This window comes from Rhinolophus sinicus, chromosome 17, assembly GCF_057876585.1.
Source record: "Rhinolophus sinicus isolate RSI-liver-muscle chromosome 17, RSI-T2T, whole genome shotgun sequence".
Lineage (NCBI taxonomy): Eukaryota > Metazoa > Chordata > Mammalia > Chiroptera > Rhinolophidae > Rhinolophus > Rhinolophus sinicus.
This window is the reverse complement of record NC_142517.1, coordinates 53,196,408-53,202,407: the sequence shown is the minus strand read 5'-3', so window position 1 is coordinate 53,202,407 and position 6,000 is coordinate 53,196,408.

The window sequence follows — 6,000 nt, the reverse complement described above, 5'->3', positions numbered from 1 at the left end:
AAAACTGATAGCTGAATAGTTGAATGTCTTTCCTTTCTCTTTGTGGGAGTAGAAGGGAACAATTGAGTTTCTATACAGTTTGGGAAGTAAATCATGTGTGCTAAAAGGAAAGTTAAGGAATCTTAATTACCATAGTTTTAAAGTTCAAGTTCAATATATGGTTCTATGAATAAAAACAAATCATCAGTGAACTTTGTTATACATAAATATTTACCTATATCTTTGATAAGATTCTCTAGTAGATTCTAGAAAGTGAAAATTCTAGGTCAAAAGGTATGATCATTTTAAAGTTCCTTGCACATGTTGCCCAGCTGATTTACTGAAAGATTACACTTGTTACTATTCACATTGAAGTGAATAAAGTGCTCATTTGTCCTCACTTGATACAGAAGTTAATTGTTGTCAATTCATAAACAGGTATCAAAAAAAAAGTTTCCTTCAAACCTTTTTATATAACCAGTGCAGTTTTGTCTGTTTCTCTTTGTAAAATTAAGTATGAAGTTCCTTTTATTTCCATCAGATGCCCTTCATCAAGTTAAAGCAATTGTCTTCTATTCCCAATTTGAGGACAGATTTTATTATAAGTGGGTGTTGAATTTGTGTCAAATGCTATCTCTGCATCCATTTAAATTATAATCTTTTTTCATTTATTTTGTTCATGTTATGAAAACCGTTGATCAAATGTCTAATCTTCAACCAATCTTGCATTCCTGGGGGAGGGCATTTAGTATGGTGTATTATCGTTTTAATGTATTCTTTGTTCAATTTGCTAATACTTTGGAGATAATTTTTGCATCTGTGTTCATGAAGAATATTGCTCTTTCAAAATTGTTGTAATGTTTCTTTCTTTTGATTACCATAGTATATCTTTGCTTTTAACCCGAGTCTTTATATTTAAAATGGGTTTCTTGTAGACAACATGTAGTTATATTTGTTTTACTTACTCTGAGATTCTATCTTCTTTAGTGATTTAGACCATTCACATTTAAAGTGATTATTGAGCGAGTTGGATTGAAATCTACCAGATTTTTAACTGTTTTCTTTTTATTGCAATTGTTTTTTGGTATTTTATTTTCCTTTTTCCTGACTGCTCTGGTTAATGATCATATATGATTTAATTTATCTCCTCTTTTAGCAAGTCTATTATACTTATTTAAAATTATTTAATGGTTGCCCTGTGTTTGCAATATTCATTTCAAGTTAAAATTCACACTATACCATTTCACATGTAGTGCAGGTATCTCATAACAAAGGATTCTCAATGCCTCCCTCCGATTTAACATTTTTGTCATCCATTTCCCTTATCCAGATGCTATAATTGCCCTATATGTTTGTCGTGCGCCATTTGTCGTGCGGGGTATCAGGCGGGGTCTCTGATCCCGCTCCCTGCACAAGAACACAGGTGTCGTGCGGGGTGGCCTGCGGGGTCTCTGGTCCCGCTCCCCTCATAAGAACACAGGATATGGTGAGGCCAAAAAGGAACACCCACGGAGCCATAGGTAGGGAAGTCATACCACTATGGTCTCACTAGAGGCTGGGTTCACCGGACATGCGACCTGCTGTCCGCTTTTCTGCCAACCCACCTACAACTCTCCTCGACTCTGCTCCTCTACTTTCCTCGACACTCCTCCGTAGCCGCAGCAGTTATATTAGTGGCCAATGGTTCAATGGTTACAGCTGATGGCCAACCAGCCACAGCTGATGGCCATCTACCACCCGAGCCAGCACCCCTCCATATGAGGCTGAGAGCCTGGAAACTGCTCTTTGGGGCTCTGTCCCCACAATGTTATTGTCATATTTTAAACAGCTATATGTTAGATCACTTAAGAAAAAGAAAAATATTTTATTTTACCTTCGTTTGTTCCTTCTGTGATGTACTTCATTTTACAAAGGTTTGGGAAGATTCACTTTTGAAGCCATCTGTGCCCAGAAAGTGTTTTGTGAGATGTTCTAAAATTACAACTTCATTTTTTTAAATCAAATCGTTACATTTTAGATTTTCTCTTTCTTCTCTCTGTTTTGGTAAACTATGATCTTGTGAGTTTGTTCATTTTATTTAATTTATAAAATTATTGGTCAAAAATGTTCTTATTCTCTTATCTTTCTAATATCTGTATCAATAATGACGTCCCCTTTTTCTTCTTAATATTGATAATTTATACTTTTTAATTTTCTATCAGTTTTGCTAAAAGGTTTATCCATTTCATTATTTATTTCAGAAACCAACTCTTGGCTTTTTAATATTTTCTATTGCACTTTAGGTTTTTATTCATTAATTTATGTTCTTAATTTATTTTCTTCCCTGTTTTCTTTGTGTTTGTTTTAATGTTAGTTTCATAATGATCTAAGATAAAAACTTAAAATCATGATATATACTGTTTCATCTTTTCTAGTACATGAGTGTAAAGCCAAAAGTTTTTCTCTTATGCCAGTTATAGCTGCGTACTACAAGTTTTAATATACCACATATTTTGTATGTCAGTTAAAATATTTCATAATTTACATTGTGATTTATTCATTGACCCATGAGTTATTTAAAAGTACATTGGTTAATATGCAAACAGTTGAGATTTTTCCATTCTTGTAAGTATACTATGTAGTCTATTTTTCTAGTGAACATACTCTATATTATTTTAATATTTTGAAACATTAAGATCAAGTTTGTTAATTATGTAGTTCAAACCTCCTCTGTTTGTACTGACTTTTACCTGCTTATTCTATCAGTTATTGAGAAAAAGTTTTAAATTTCTCACCTTGACTGTAGTTGTTTCACATTTCACTCTATTATATTGAGACAGTGTTATTAGGTACACATTTATAAGTTTTACAATTTTTATTCTTATTATTCCTAATAATGTTTTCTGCCTTAAAGCCTACTTCTCCTGATATTGATGTAGTAACACCAGATAAATTTTGGTTGATATTTACAGAGTGTATCTTTTTCCACTTTTTTAATTTTTAACATCTGTACATATTTATGTTTAATATGTGACTCATAAATTAAATGTGCCTTTTTATTTTTATCTGATCTGAAATATGTAGTAAGTTTACAGATAATTTATCACTATATTTTTAAGTTCAAATCTATTATCTTTCTCTTCGTTTTTCGTTTGCCCCATTCTGTTTCTTTTTTCCTTTTTGTTGTCATTTTTTTAATCATTTTTTTTCGGTTATCATTTCATTTTCCCATCTCTTGGTTCATTAGTTATAACTTATTTTTTTTCTCCTTTGAGTGCTTACCCTAGGTAATACAACATGATTTTTTAATTTATTAGTGCTTATTTTAAGTTAGTATTTTATCCGTTTCTCAGAAAATGTGAGTTACTGAGGACACTTAAATTCCTTGTCCCCATTCAGCCTTCTTGGTATTATTATCAAGTATTTTAATTATACATATATTTTAAACCCCACATTATATTACCATTATTGTTTTATACTATCAATTTTTGTAGTTGTATTTTATACTGTTGCTATTTTATGTATTTTACCTACATAGTTATCCCTCCCAGTGATTTTTCTTTTTTCCTAGTCACATTTCTATCTAGGATAAATTTCCTTCTTGCATTTCTGTTTGGGATCATTTTCCTTCTCCCAAAAGGACACCTTTTATTATATCTTTTAGGGCATGTCTATTGCCAATGAATTTTCTCACTAGTTTTTTGAAAATTGATTTATTTTATGTTTAATTTTCAAAGGTATTTTTACTTGGTATATAATTTTAGATTGTGAGTTTTATTTTTCAGTGCTTTAACAATATCATTTTTTTGTCTTCTAGCTTTCATCATTCTTTGTAGAGCTATCTTATCCGTCCTTTACTTCTTTGAAAGTAATGTGTCTGTTTTTCCCAATGCTTTTAAAATTTTCTGCTTTTTTCTTAAAGTAGTTTTCCACTGATATGTCTAAGGTTGGTTTTGTTTGTGTTTATTCTGACTGAGATATATAGAGGGTTTTTGAATCTGTAGATTAATTGATTTTGTCAGTTTTGGAAGATACTTTTATTTTCTTCTGTATGTTTCACCTGGTGGGCTATTTACAGTTTTATTTTGTTGCTGTTGTTGTTGTTGTTTTTCTCTTTATCATTGATCTTATTCTTGGCCTAATTAGTAATTTTGGACTGAATACTTGATGTTATATATAAAAATGATTGCATGTCTGCATATATATATATATTTCTCCTGGAGATTCTTTTCTTTTCTTTTAGGTCACAGAGAGATTATAGGTAGATCATCTCAATTCTGGAAGATATTGTGATAATTGAGGCTCAGTTTCAGTCGTTGTAAGGACTGGGCTATGTCTAGTTTCCTCTTACTCCTAACCATGTTATGTGAGTTATGCAATCCTTTGTTTCTCGTCTTTCGTTGGTTTCCTAGAAGTGAATGTTAATTTTCATGCTCAAGTACAGTACTATATTGACTTTGCTTTGTATATTTGTTTCTTGTTCCTATAACAAATATTTATTTATTTTGTAATGTCTTGTAGCTATATTCATTATTATAAAGATTCTTAACTACTTTTTATAGTTGATTTACTCATCACTTATTATCATCTACAGTTTATTCACTGTCATTTATCATCACACTATTTGAGAAACAAATTGGGCCTATGAATACAAATTCCACATTTCCTGACTTAAAGACACTTGAAATCTAATAACGGGAGGATAAGCACAAAAACATGACTGAAGTAGTAGAGAATAGAAAGGCTATGCAATAGTACATAAACCATGTGCTGTGGGAATGCAGACAATTAATACAGTTTGCCTAGAATGATGAGGAAGAACATGAGAGTGACATTTGAGCGGACACTCAAAGAATGAGTAAGTAGGATTATAGGAGAGAGCCATTACTACAGGTTAAGTTGACAACACGAATAGGGGTACAAGAAGAGAAAATCAGTGTATCTGAGAGAAGAGTCTGGAGAAGGACGGGATGTATTAGGTGGAGAATGTTATGGCAGTGTGCCGGGGGTGGGTAAGGTTGATCCAAATACTCATTTCAAAGAATTTAAGCCAGTGACTCTGCTAGAAACAGTACTAATTGTTATTCTTTGGTGATCTTAAGATTCGTGCTGGTTCTTTAATTTCCTCCCAAGTGATGTGTTTACTAAGTAAAAATCAAGAAACAATTGCTGCCTGCAGGGCTAAAAGTAACCAAGGAAAGAGAAACACACCTGCCTTTTTGGTCACCAGTACTAATATTTTACTTTCTTGGGTTTTGAATGGTAAGCTGAAGCCTGGGGTTGGAACAGAATGCAGGCCACTCTAGGGTGATGACTCAGGCTGACTTTTAGACTTGCAAAACTGAATGTGGGTGGTTTTGTTATGTAATCTTTTGCCTTAATCTCTCTGCCTTTAATGAAATGCTTTGACTGTGTCTTTATGTGTATGCATGTGAGACGTGGGACAGGCACGTAGTTTCTTAATGGAACATCATCAAATTTAAAGTCATGATTGAAAAATTGTTTGCCTTAGGTTAATAAAGTCCTATTTAGTTACAGAAGAAAATAAAAGAAAGTAAGGACAGGCTAAGAAGTTGGTATTATTTTGTTTTAAGACTTTAAAGTCCAGAGAATAACTTAATTTGTCAAATTTGCTTCCAATTTTAAGTGAATTTCAAATCCAGAATTTGATGTACAGAGCTAGTGTTCACATGTGACGTTAGAGAGAAAATTTGGATACAAAGGGTAAAAAATACTGACTAAACAGTAATTTTGTTTACCATTTTGAAAGATAAACCTTTTCCCAAGCAGAATGCCATCATTTCAACTGTTTCTCAATATTTTAGTCAACATTCTTCAATGAAACATTATTGATCATCTATTATATGCCAGGTTCTCTGCTAGCCTCCAGAGATAGTGATGAGCACAAAAATAAAGGCACAATTCCTGATCTTTCTGAAATTAGAGTCTAATGAGGATCATCAGACAGTGGTCAAATAATCACACATACGAAAAAATAATTCCAAAGTTGAGAAAAATCTCTGGGGGGAAAAAAAAAGAAGC